At 36.7% G+C, this 14,748-nt stretch overlaps 1 long non-coding RNA gene across 1 annotated transcript; it reads right to left on the bottom strand.

Moving 5' to 3' along the window:
* Window positions 1-349: 349 nt before the first annotated feature.
* Window positions 350-10,319, bottom strand: LOC127543779 (uncharacterized). Its single transcript, XR_007949301.1, has 2 exons — window positions 10,117-10,319; window positions 350-3,752 (listed from the first exon to the last, which is right to left on the bottom strand). It is a non-coding gene; the product is annotated as an uncharacterized LOC127543779 (long non-coding RNA).
* Window positions 10,320-14,748: the final 4,429 nt, after the last annotated feature.

Raw genomic sequence — 14,748 nt, forward strand, 5'->3', positions numbered from 1 at the left:
AGAGGATAGAGAGCATACTCATTTGGCTTGCCACTCCCTACCCTCAAACAGGCCCCATTAATGATCATTGGCTAGGCAATATATATTTGTTTCTATTCAGAGTAGTGTATTTAAATGTTATGTTGTATTTATATGTATTTTGGTGCAGAGAGGATGACAGCTTGTCTGATTCATTAATCTAATGTGGAAAATAATTATGATGTTTTAAATACATGCTGGATGCTCAGATCTTAAATTCAGCATCCTTTTGCTATATTTTAACCTAATTTCTTCTCCATTTTATTGTAATGCCTGACTGTGACATATCCAAATGCTGTTCAAATATGTTTTGAATAATAGCACAAGAATCTAGTGTAGCCAGTCTTTTATTGTTGATCAGTTAAATACTTATGCCAAAAGTTCAAGACTGTATAATTTGGAAGGTATAGGAATAAATGGAGCAATTCAATAAAAATATGACAAAGACATCCATAGATACTTTCCTTTCCCTAGGAGATATCTTCATGGTAAATCTGAGTTTCATGAACACAAATTACACACCTCCCTAGTTACAATTATTTTGTTTGTGAAATTGGAGAAATGTGGAATGAGCACAGAAGTAACCCCTAACAAAGAAGATATTTTGAAACCCACAAAGTAAAAACCATGACGATTAAATGGATATACATTCAATATTTTGACATATTGAGAAAATGGGGTACATTTATCAGTAACTTGTGGTTATTGCAATTGTCTTTTTTCATATAAAAAATCTACTAAATCTGATGTTGACACCTTTTAATGACATCTCAACTCTGTAGGTTGATGAAATATGGCATGTCCTCAGTGTAAGTGGTAAAACTATAAATATATAGTAAACTATATACTGAGTTTTACATCAGGGAATATTACACATAAGTGAGAATAATCTATAAATCTAAAGTGATTGGCAACCAGAACATTGGAATCTTTGTCATAACCAATCAGAGGTTACTAAATTAGACTGTAGTTTGAAGAAGTAAGAAAACACAAATTCCCAATATACCCAGTATAGTGGTGAAAAGAGGGCATGCTTAAGTTATCTGTAATGGAAATGCTGACATATAAAGTCTCTCAAAGATCTATTGGCAAGGTTTGAGATTGGAATTGTGTGCTTATATGTGTGAATGCCTACATATATGTGTTTCTTCTCCCAACAATTATGGATCAAAAAATGTGAGTTTGCTCTAAGTTCTATTATTCTAAACAGTTTGGTTTAGGGGGTTGTTTGTTTCAGTAAATTTTGCTTTTATAAAAAGTGTAATGAACTTGGTTGATTACCTTTGTAAACTGATAATTCTTGGATCTTTTCTAGCTATCAAATAGTACCAGAGGAGACCCAGTGAAATTCATTGACCCTGGAAAGATCTAAGATTTAAAGCAAACACATAAAGTTATGGAATGCCAACATGCTGCTGAATTAAAATTAACACAGTGTATCACATGATTAAACATATACTAAACCTTTAATGTGAATAAGTGTACTGTGTCTACATCTGCATTCATGAATCAACAACGTCCACGTTATCTTCTTCTTTGGACGTTGCATGTTCTGATTTAAAATTTCAAAATGCTTTCCCATGTCAATGACAATCTTAATAGATTCCAATTAGTTCCACAAGGCACTTTCTGATGCACAGGCCTCTGGCTTGATTGCGGTGAATGGTGGGTATTTCCTGTGTTTAAGCCCACATATGGATTGAGTAAGGCAGTGGCAGAGAGACTACTGTTTTCCTTCACTACATCTTCATTTCTTTTTTACAGGCTAAGCCTTTTTTGTTTTTCCTGGCTCTGTTGTCAAAATACTGACCAAAGTTTTGGCTCATGGTATTGGAATACTGGGCCAAAACAATCCTCTGGAAACCAGTGTGGCAAAATGTATTTTAATCTATACATTCACCATTCAAAGATGTGCAGAACCACACCCATTGACCCACTCTGTGGTTTAAAAACAACATGGGTTTGCCCCCAGAATTGTTTGATTTATAGGGTAAGCTTTTTTCAAACTGGATCTATCAACATTGGAAATGCTCTGCGCCTTGGTTTCATCATGTCTTATAAGAAAAAAAAAATTTTAAAAACTAAATACACTAAGTTCATTTTGTTTCCATTAAACTAGACTAGGTAAATGCCTTTTGCATTCTATACAATCCTTTGGAAATATCTGTCAGCATCTCTCTGAATGAAGATAGGGGAATGACATCTTCTAGGAAAGATACATGAAAAAATACATTGGCATACCAATGAAGAATTAAAGTAGATATTTAAAGTGCCTACCAGACAAGGTACAAATAACCAAGACAGATTTAGAGAGTTTTCCTTTAATGAAATATTCCTTTCTCAATATTTGAGATTCGTTAATTCCTATGAGCTATCAGACTTTGCTTTTTATACTAATTTCAAAATGCACTAGAAATACCTGAATCAGTCACATTTTTATAATGCTGGTGACCAAACACCAACATGAATCTATAAAGAATATATACTTGTTTACCTTTTGACAGATAACATCATAATATTGGCATCATTCCAGAACTTGCATGGAGATGATTGTCTTTAGCATTTACTAATTTTATGTCCTTCTCTGCACACTAGTTGAAATCATTTTTGAAGTTCAAAATTGATCGATATCCTTTTAGCTTTATTATATTGATCCTTTCAATTATATTCAACAATCATTTGTTGTTCACCTTCCCTATGCCAGGCATTAGGTGTTAACAGAATTGAACTTTTATTTTCAAATAAAAGTACCTGCTTTCTCATGATCTGTCTATCTTAAACCCATTTGCACTGGAAAAATTTACTGAATTACATTTCCACTAGATTTAAATGTGCCACCTGGATTTTCTCCCAGATGAACAGCATAAACCAGAAAGCAGTCAAGAAAATGTCTTTTGCTATTAAATTAAGCATTAAAACTTTCAGCAAACTCCAGTTAATAGTATAGTATATGCTGCAGAGAGTTTTACAAGCAAAAGAAAAAAATGGGGAAAGGAAAGTGTTTTTTTTTTTTTCCTCCCTTAATGTAGCACTATTTATTCTTTCCCCATCACTCTTGCATCTAGATATTCAGTCTTTTAACTTTTACATATTCAGGAAAGATGATGAAAGTTAAGATTGAGAAAGAAAGTGGGTAAAGAAGATTGGTTTGATTTTCTGACTTCTTAGAAAACAGTCTAGTGACTCGTTTTGTTCTGGAGTTGCCACATTTAGGAGGTTTTCTTGGTTCTTGGAATCAATCAGCAACGACTTATCTTTAATTTGCATACGCTACCTTCCTCTAAACTCCCAATTCGACTAATCCCCAACCCTGCGTCTCCCGTTTCACAGAATATTGGAATCCTTATCCTGGATACCAAAGTCTTTTTATGGCCAAGTTGATGAAGTTCAGAATCAGAGGTAGGTTTTGTCTTTGCAACTTAACTAACTGTTCAGTGGATCCTGTTGGCTGCATCTATTACCAGATGAATATCTTTCTCTTAGCATCCGGGAGTTCTGGATGGTCCCACCTGGGATTCATTGAGGCTGCGCATCCAGCACACCCCGTGAGCTACTTTTTCTGAAAGCAAAGTAACAGCACGAGTCTATGTGTGGGCGTTATTTCTTCCGTTTGGGCGGTCTTGGGGGTTGTCCAGAGGATTTGGCTTGTCTGTATTTGCATTCTGTTTGAACATACAATTCTCAAGCTATCTGCATGTACCACACAATTTTTGTTGCAGACCGTATTTTCAAGTCTGGAGAAAAAGCGCAAAGACGTGTATTAGAAGCTGCTCAGCTATTAGTTAGATTTTTAAACTCCATATAATCACGTTCTTAAGCGAAAATTCGACCTCTCAATGTATCTTGGAGAAGATTAAAACCACTAATAGGCACATGATGAAGAAAAAGATAAAAGTGCTTCTTTTCAAAAGACAAACAAGCAAAAAAAGTTCTTTAACTTGATTGAAAACCTTGTATTTGTGACTACTGAACTGTTTGGTTTTTGATTGTCCTGAACGACAGGCTAAGAGATTATGGAAAATATTGTGCAATTGTGAGCCAAAAAGGATTGAAGAAGACAAATAAAATGCACTTTTTTTCTCACTGCTGTTGATTGTTTTAAATTTATTATTATTATTTGCTTATATATTACAATTTTATATGTCATACCTATTCCTAATAAATGTTCTATATAGGGAGGAACATTAGTCTCCCTGTTCATTTCATTGGAATACCTAGTATTTCTGAGTAAGAGTGCCTAGTCAGGCAGGGTGGGTGCCACAGCTAATGCGAGCTTAATATGCATACACAAACTCTGAATTGCAGAAGACCTTGGAGCTTAATGGGTATACTGAAATCACAAAATGACACCCTGCTGTTCAACACAGATAGGTTATTGTGTGTAACTAAGTGCATCTACTAATAACACAGGAGTTTGCAAAGATACATCAGACAATCAAAATAGTAATTCCAAATGAAAAGAAAACATGGTTCTTTAAAAGTGTTTACACAGCGGGATATATTTTCTTTCTTACTAGCAAGCGTATGTAACTGGATACCTTAACATTTCTGAGAACATGAAAACATGAAACAAAAAGTATTGATCCTAGAATACGCCGAAGAATCCAAGTGCACACTGTTTTGTTTGTTTATTTTAAATGGAGTTATGTCAGTTGTTTATTGCGGAAAGCTAAAACTCGGCTCTCTCCTGTTCAAGCATTCTTTAAAGGTACGGAAAAAAAAAAAAAAAAGTGTTATTTGTATTGTTAAATTTACATTAGCCAACCTTTAATTGCATCAGCTGCCAAATAGATGTAGAAATAATGTCATTTATAGGGAAGATGGCAATCATCTTCAGGAGGCTGCATCTGATGCAGGAATCTAATTAATTTAACCTGGCCATCCTCCTTAATGGTAGCACTTTCTCATTCCCACAGATGGAACTCAAAGGAATTATTAGCGAGGCTGTTTATCTCAACAAGTCTCTGACTATGATTAGCGGATACCAGGTCTTTCTATGTATTGTTTCTCTTATGGGAAACCAACTTGAATGCAGGAAAAGTCTAGACAAAAGTCATTAAAAATGCCAAGTGCGTTCGGTAGCATCAGGTAAAAATGAAACCTTTGCTTGCTCCTGGGTTACACTGGCAAATAAATGAAAGGAGCAAAAGGTTATATTTCTAGAAACATAGAAGCAGGAATTTAAGGTTAAATAATTATAAACTCTTACTTTACATTTAAATCATAACAAAACAAAAAAGGAAATTAAAATGTGTCCTGAAAAGAATGAAAATTGCCATTAAGCTTATCGTTTGTCCTGGAGAATTTCTTTAAATACTGCCTCTTCCTATCTTTTCTAGATGATTTACAACAAATATAGCAGATGTCTCCAAAAGAAAGAATTTGAGTAGAGACTCGTATATTCCTATATATGCACTGACATACAATTAAACCAAGATTATTTGAAAATAAAATAGGGTTTTTTTTTCCCCAGAAAATAACGCATTTTCCGAGTAACTAAGCCGATTTGATTCCGTTACTACAATGCCTATGTCACAGTGGCTGTTTATATTGTTTGAATTAGTAATCAAGGAAAGTGTTGTTCCTGTCGTTTTTTCCATATATAAAAATTTTTCTGAATCACAAGAGTGCTGTTTGTAATTGAGAATGTCAGTATGGATTGATATCCATTTGTGAATAAAATATGTATTTTGCAATATGGGCATTTGCAATAAGCTCGAACGGATTTTCTTTAAGACCTAAAAGGGAATAATTAATGATGCATAGAAAAGATGGGGGATACAATTCAAGTGTCTTCATTTCTTTCTGGGACTAGGCAGTCAAGAAATTCAGAATCTGTTTTGGCCCTGGTGCAACGTTGCAAAAAATACAGAGTGGTAGAGGTGAAAAGGTGGGAAAAGGCTAGAATAAGCTGTAGGTACGTTTTCTCAAATGCCCGCTGGTTATTTGCACAATTGTCAGTTCTCCTCACCCCGCCTCCAAGAGATAATTGACATCCATCTTTGAGATAAATTAGGATCAAATGTGTCCCAGGAAATCCCTATTGGTTTTCAAATGGCATGTGTGTGACATCAATGGGCTCTCTAAAGGCGTTGTCAGCAATAGGTAATTAAACGTTTTAGAGTGAAAACTAGGATCCAGAAAAGTAATTTTAAATGCCTTCAGAATCCTCAGAACCAGAAGCCACCGGAAGGTCTGGGAGGGGTCAGACTGAGTTAGGTTTGGTCCTGCTTTCTGGAGATTTCTGCCTCTTCAAAGCTCCCCCGCAGGAGCCCCGTCTGTGGCTGTGTCCCAGAGCCCTGGTGCGGCAGTGGTTTGCATAAACCACCCCTTGACACCAGCACTCTCAGGCTACTCTGGAGTGGGGGATTATCGCTGCATTTCTAACTCCGAATTATTACTGTCCGCTGAAAAGACAGTTATACCCCGGTGGTGAAATGACGCTTATTGAAAGACTTCCCATCAAAGGGTTAGAAATAAGAAAAGACATCAGTGTCTCAGTCTCGTTGGTGGCAACTGAGAATATCCTTTTCGAATTTGTCTGTCCCCTCTGTGCAGCGACGTCTGTCTGTGAAACAGAAGGTAGAGCAAGTCATCCTTCTGAAAGAACGATTATTAGTATAAAGAGGGGCGCTATTAAAAGGATTGGGTGTGTTGCCTCCGCATTAGGTGCCTCCTTCATTTTCAAAGTTGCGGTTTGAGGGAGAAAAAATTCGACAGCCAATGAAACCTCAACCATCAAGAGTCAACTGTTCACTGTACTAAACTTAAATACAAAATACAAACCAACCAATTTCTTCACAACCAATAAGAGAAGCCACTGGATTGTAACTGCACAATACTCTCATTTTTTACGGATTGGAAAATCTGTCTGATAGACCTAATTCACACTAGGTCAAAAGAAGAGGCATTGAATTCGAAGAAAGAAATCCTGAATTCGAGTCCTTCCTCTGAAGATTGCTAAATGTTAGCTGAATTAAATCTCTTACTATTTCAGAGTCTCAATCACTCATCTGCAAAATGGGAATAATAAAGCCGGTACTACCTAATTCTAAAAGTTGAGTGGCAAACCCTTTAAAGCAATACGGATAAAAGTGAACCATTATGTATATGACACCTTTTTTTTTTTTTTTGAGGCAATTTTTCATTTTTCTTAAAAGCACTTTTCTTTCCTTCCCACCCCACTAAGAAGAATGTAAAGTGGGCAGGGTTGAACGCAGCACAGACCTGCATGTTGGGAATTAGGACCTAGATCGACTTGTTTCTTAGACCCAATATTCTTTCCATTAAGACTAAAATCTATGTCTTGTCAGATGACTATTCAATTGCGCCCCCTACTCCATCACTGAAGACCCTTCTCGGTGGTAAATTGAGAATTAACTCCTTTAGGCCATTAGTGTCTAACCACATAAATGATGCCCAAGTAAGGCCTCTTTTGCTTACTGTCTCCCTGACCTTTCTGCCAAAGATGCTGAGCTCATACACAGAAACTAAAACCCTTTGTTGGCCCAAAGCCTAGGCTCAGGTTCCACAGTCTATTCACACCATTTAGAGTAGAAGTTTAAGGTTTTTAGCCTTCTCTTTGAAATTAACATTTCTCTGAATGATTCTGTCCCCCTAATACTTGATAGTTCCGTGTGGGATAAGTGACTGACATCAAAGGAGGAAACCCTGATGATGCAATTAAGCAATTGTGCTTCCTTGTCACTCGGAGTTTTCCATATTGTCTATTGCACTCATTCTAGAAACTAGTTTCACCCCTCCGGGCATATATATTCAACTGTCTGGGTATGGAGAGGCGCACTCACTTCCTCCCCCTTTAGGACCCAGGAGCTTCCCGGAATCCCCTCCTTCTCCCAATATCCAGTCCCAAGAGAAAGCCACAGGCGGCCGGAAGAGTAAAACCTGGTACCGCACTGGTCCTGACCACTCTGACCGGGGCCACCCAAGTGCTGATTGGGACTGTGCAAGTCTGGCTCGGAGTTTGCTCTCTTAAGTATACAGTGACATTCTCCTGGTTTCGGTAGTCCTCGGCTCCACAACGTTTCTCTAAATTTCCAAATGAACTTTCCCTTGAGTTTATTCACAGCCTCACCCTAATTGCTCATTAAATGCACTTGCATCCCACCTTTGTCTTTCCCTTTCTAGTTTCTCCTCTGCCTCTTCCCAACCACCCACCTATATCTAAGGTACTGAAACCCGCGCCAGTGGCTCTAATTGGAATGAGATATCATTGATTGTTGGTGGTAGCGGAGCTAGGCTGGTGAGGCGGGGGCTAGGGCGCGGACAGGAGGGGATGGAGAGAGAGGGGGGTTGGGGAAGAGGAGGGGAGGGAAGAGAAAAGAAAGCGAGGAGAGGGAGGAGAGACAGAGAGAAGGGGCGGGCGGGGGGAAAGGGGGGGCGGCAAACTGATCTTGAGAGAGTTAAGCAGAAGCAGCTGCTAGGTAATAAGGCGCTGCTGGGGATGAAGCGATTATTTCCCCAGCTGGACGAGCGGAAGGGGACACTCACTACTTCGGTAAGGGGCAAGAACTTCAGCCACTGGATAATACACCATTGAAAAAGGAGGGACTCAGTTTCCAGGCGAACCCCTCTCCTTCTCCGGCTCTCTTCCGAAGCTTAAAGTTCATTACGGAGATTCCCTTTCAGATTTAAGTATCCATCCCGTACTAGGAATTTGTCAGATTTCTGGTTGGTCCGTTTTGGGAATGAAGCTTCCCTGAGATTTTTTCTAACCCAGTTGCTCTCATACAAGTCGCCACATTATAATTCTCGGAACGCTCCACATTTACAACTTGCTCTCCTCTCTTACACCCCTTTGCAACACCTAGTATGATGGCAGTTATTCTTTATTTTAAACTTAAGAACTGAGGTGAAAATCCGTTGAACTCCCCTTCCTCCTCTCTCACCACCACCGCCGCCACCACCATTACTACCTCCTCCACACTCATAAACACTATCCTAACTAGAGAGATTATAAAAGTACCCAGTTCGAATGTTTCTCATTGTCTCAAGTTATCTAAAAGAGGGGGAAAATTGCAGTTAAATCCTTTTTATTATTATTTTGATTGCCCTTCCTCCAAGAAAACCTTTGGAGAAATAAAATAAAAAAAATGCTACTTCAAAAAGTTGCAGATGTTGTTTTTATTTATATAAAAGTTAATCCCCTCGACAAGTGCATGTGTGTATGAATAAATTTGGAAATCTATGAAAATTAAGAAAAACAGAAATCCCCTACAAGACATAACAACTGATTTTTATCTACTGTTTTATACTCTTCTATTATCCACCTAAATATAAAACCCCCGTGATTTCATGTAGTTTACAGAAACCACAGGCATTTGGCACTTGGTCTGGTGCTTTATTCCAATGCGTTCATGAATTGGCAACTTGGCTTCCTATGAAGCCCTCTAAATACATATTTGAGTCCTGAGGAAAAAAAAAATCCACACCAAACCACAGTTAAATTTATTGCATTCAATTTTTAAATGCAGTTTTTAAAAAATCGGATGAAACATCCCCCGCAGCTACCTTAGCTTCCATAACTAAGATTCCCGATATTTCGAAGGATATCTAGCAATAAAATCTATGCGCTCCCAGGAATAATAATCAATATAGAATTTCTGTCTTTGATATTTTCAACGAACAATGTTTTCATTACAATCTCGTTAACATGGTTGCTTAATTCAAGACACGTCAGAAGCGAAAAATGACACCGAACAAGGTCTTTTTTCTAAAAAAGAAAATAACAGTTCTCTGCTAAGAATACGTCGGCGTTATGGAAATATCCTTACTACCTTATTCTTTCCAAGAAGTTTTTATTTTTAAATTGTGTTTGCTTTATCAAGTTTCACGCGTTTAGATTTACTGTAAGTTTGTCTTGAGTTTATTTGTTATGTACGAAAATCTAGAAATATCTATGGAGCACTACTAATCTAACAAACTATTGTATATCTGGCTAGCTATATTATATCTATGTCTATCTATCTATTTATAGATAGATATAGATTGTCTTCCTCTTTTTTTCCATTCCGAATTTGCTAGTGCTTAAAACACTATTGTTGGAATATATTGAAATTCCTCATATTTGAAACTTACCTAATGCCCGCACTTTAGATTTGGGTAATGGCGTTCATAGGTATGCTGTCTGGGGAAATATTGGACCACAGATTTATTGGCGCAGCCTACATGACATCTGTCCTTTTCTTTTCCACTCAAACCTTCACTCGAAGAATTGTATGCACATCCGTGTCTATAAACACGTCTGTGCTGGAACATCTTCCTTCTTTCATTTTTGTTGGGCAAACGTAGCTGCAAAGGACAAAAGTAGGTGGGAAATGATGAAGCAAAATCTCAAATTTTACAGCTCTGCCATAATTTCAAGTTTCTCTTTATTCCCCTCCTCCTCCTCCTACATTAGCCACCCCTCTGCCCATGTGTACAACCACGTGTGAGGGGCTGCATCACAGAAACCTATCGCGTTTCTTCCATGGGCTGGATTTATTTTTATTTATTTTTTTAACAACCAGGAAACAGGGGAAAAAAAAAAAAAAAAAACGCAGAGAAGAAGAAAAGCCGGGAGCGAGCGAGTCTGAACTCGAAAAAGACCGAGACGCCTAGACTCTACTCCGAGCTTCATGGATTGCCTGCAGTCTGAATCTTGTGGTCCTGGAGGAGAAACTGGGCTGGCTGACAGTACAAAGTCTGCTAAAAATCCAGCCAACCTAGCTAAATTAAGATTAAGAAGCTAGATTTCCACCAGATTAAAGGCTAAATCAACAAAAGAACACTCCTACCTGAAGTGGCTTTTGCTCAACTATCTGAACATGGCTCAAGCCATTTCATGGTACTTTGCCACGCAGGACCCACAGCAATTCGTCCCACCTTAGCCATATAGCCGAATCCCTCAGGCGTCTTTCACTCCCCTTGATAAACTCGCTCCCCAGCTCTCCAGAACAAACTCTCTCCTCCACCCTATCTATACTCTCAGGCTGACCCAGCTCAATTTTCACATCAAATGGTCTATTCAGTTTTGATCCAGGCTGCTACATTCCTGATTTCCCAGTGATGTTTCCTGAACACCAATAACCTCATTTAAACGCAAACGGATTGATCTCTCTATATATTTCTGCCTCCAAATTTAATTTGGAATTTGGGCTTTCAAGAATTCCTGTGCCTTTGGCCTCATTTCCAAATAAGCCTGTAGATACAGAATTAAGATAACCAAAAGAAGTCCTGCCTTCTTTGGCTCTGAATAGATCTCATTGCCTATATAGAATTTACAAAGTTGTAGAGTGCAGCCCCATTAAAACTTTGACTAAAGGGTCAGTAAAGACAATTTGGATAATTTCAAAGATTAAAAATTGTTGGTGGTGATTGCAGTACAGACACTGAACAGGGTATAGGAATCAGATACAGCCTTTCCTGTTCATGGACTATTAAGAAAGTGTCACATTCTTCAGAGGAAAAAAAATTTTTGCACCATTTCATATTTAGTTTTCTTTTATCTAGTTGGACCAGCTGAGAGTTATTTAATAGGGTTCAAGCTTTCCCTCAAGATTTAAAAGGCCACACTGCCAGCATTTGAACCTGGGCATATCAATAGGATGTATAGTTGAATCATAAATGTGTAGAGCATTAAAAATCAAATAGTGAATAAACATTTCAAAGTAGAATGGCAATCAGCTATCAATATGTAGTGAGTTTTGAAATGTTTTTCATGTCAAGTATAGCCAGTTTCCCCCTCTCTCACAAACTGTACTAACAAACATAAAAGTGAATTTAGGCAAAACTTGGAAACGTATTATAATACTTAGAACGTATTTTAAAAATTATCCCAAAATGATTTTTAAAAGCCTGTTGTGATGTCAACAATGGTAAGCCTTAAGGGTGAAACATTTGTTTAATGAAAGAGAGAATTCATAATTGCAATAGGAAAGGGCTTCAATGAAGAAAAACAAATACAGAATCCTATACACCCCCACTCAAAAAAACCCATCTCTTTTCCTTTCTGCAAAGTAGCTGATTCAGTAAAGTAGCAAATTCAATAAACAATAAATCTAGGACCAAAAATGGCTTCAAAATTCTTGCATACTAGAAAATCATCTAAATGATTACAACAAATTGACAATATTTTTATGATTATGCTCAGTGTATTCCATTTTATGCTACTCAATTACAACACAAAATTTTGGAATTCTCTCATGATTATTTAAAATGAGAAAGTACTTAGGTTGGCATATATCATATTTAATATGTATTATCCACTTTTAGGACTATTATTAATGTGTCTTGTTGTTTGCCAACAGAGGACTGAATGTTGAATATAAATGGGCCCCAGTAAATAATCTATGACTTATTATTTAAGTGTTTTCTTTCATTTCAATTTTTTAAAAAAATCATTTTTTAAATGGAAGCAGAATGAACTGTCCATAATGATTTTTGAATCACTAGATGGGAGCAATGAAAAAGAATTTTACAAGTAAATGAAATTTATGAACTAAACCACTCATCAAAAATAACCTCAGTTATATGCCAAAAAACTTGGATAGGAAATAACAAAACAAGATCCAACTTAGATAAGTACAAAATAATATGTCTGGGGAGACATAATCTAAGACTACCCATACATGAGTTCCAACACACAGTTCCTTCATGAGCAAAACTATGTCCTTCAGATTTGCTGGCTATTAAGGTTTACTTAAGGAATATGTGTGTTTTTCCCTACGCAGCAAAACTAAGAAAACAATAATTTGGAAAGATGGATAGCTTTTTGTTTTTAGTTGCACCTGCATTTTTATCCCTATAGGAAAGTGGGGGAAGGGGTGTGATTCCCTAGTGGTAATGATGAGTGAATTGGATGCTTGATATGTGATATGGCAGGAATTATAAAGATTGACCAAGTCACCACCCTTTGTGATTGCAAACATGTGACTCACAAATATGTAGGAAGGTGACACTTAATGATTTGCAGAAGACACTGGCTAGATTGCATCTATTTACTTGATACTGGGTACCTCAGCATTGAACATGTGTACAAAGCGAACATCTTGTATTATAAGGTTTCCAAAGTGTCATACATTTATTATTTCTTTGATCCTCACACTAACCCAATGCAGAAAATATGGTAGGTATTATTATTCCTATTTTAGATGTGGAAAATGAGGCCCAGGAGATTTAAGACCTAACCATGAGCCAACAGATAAGATCAGAAGAAGATCAAAAGAAGGTAAGATCAGACCTGGAATTTAGGTCTCTTCAGATTCTGTGTGTAGCACTATTCCCTCTATACTGCATTCTCTCTTTTTGGCAAAAACTAGAAAAAAGAATCATCTAGGAGCTTTGGGAGTTGAGTACCTCTGAAAGATGGCAAAAGGATATGACAAAAACAAGATAACCAGACTTTATATTGCTTCTTGGAGAATGTATAGAACTAATTCAAGGTGTCATGGGAGAGAGATAGGGAGGCTGAAATAAAAGAGAACAAAGGAAAATTTAAGTTTGATTTAATTCAGAAAATGGTGCAATTGAATAAATTTGGAAGATGCAAGGAAACAATCAATGAGGACTCCTTATGAAATGATTTGAAGCTAAAATTGTAAATATTTTAAAATATATGCATACCTTATAGCAATAAGATAGAAAAAGAGAGACATATGGGTATTAACTCTTGTAGTTAAAGGATGATCAAAAGAGAGGGAATTATTTTCTCAATGTTTTTATTAGAAACAAAGTATAAATACATAAAAATAAAGTTCACCTATTCTTTTTCCTTCAGTTTCCTCTGACCAATAAAACTTATCCAAATCCCCTTTATATGAATAAGTGTTATCGCCCTTTTGTATTTATATTCTACTTCACTTAGATTTTTCAGTAAAGGTAAACTGCTATTTATCAATAATTTTTAATAAAAATGTTTCAGAGATTCCTTGTCCAAACATCTGATGTAAATGTCAAAATTTATGAGTCAAATAATAGCCTAGTTCCTGTCAAATGAACAAGCTTTCCCCCAGGTACGCCAAGCACTTTTAAAGGTAGCAATAGAGAGAGTATTAACTTTCAAGTTACAGGATACTCTAGTGTGCTGAGTAGTGCCGAAAGTAGCACACAAGAGAACCATTTAGTTTACTACAACTGACTTATAAGCTACTAGATAACAGGAACCATGTCTGTAGCATTATCTTTGCATAGTACCTACTGTAACATGCTTTATAAATGCTCTCAATAAACACTTTTCAATATTGTTAACTATAATAGTGGCATTTGATTACAATGAAAAAATGTATACTTCTTAAGCATTAAATTTATAAACAGGGAGTGATTTAGCTAAAAGGAGAAGAGAGAAAATAAATTCCCATATGTTTTACGATATCTGGTTTAATAATAAACTGGTTTAATAACCAGTTAAAATGTTATTTGTTTTAGATAAAAACCAAAGCAACAAAAGGTATTTCTGGGAAGCCCTTAAATTACCTTTGGGAAGTTGTCTTTCATTTTGAGTAGGTTCTATCCTATTATAGTATAGGGGCATCTAGGTAGCCCAGTAATCCAAGCCACTGGCCTTGGAATCAGAAAGATTTGAGTTGAAATCAAATTTAGTTTTAGATCCTTTAGGTCCTTTGTGAATCTGGGCAAGTCACTTAACTACTATCTGTCTCAGTTTCCTCAGCTGTAAATAATGCTTCCTCAGTGTGGTTGTGAGAATCAAATGAGATTATATATATAAAGCAC

This window comes from Antechinus flavipes, chromosome 1 (assembly GCF_016432865.1).
Source record: "Antechinus flavipes isolate AdamAnt ecotype Samford, QLD, Australia chromosome 1, AdamAnt_v2, whole genome shotgun sequence".
NCBI lineage: Eukaryota > Metazoa > Chordata > Mammalia > Dasyuromorphia > Dasyuridae > Antechinus > Antechinus flavipes.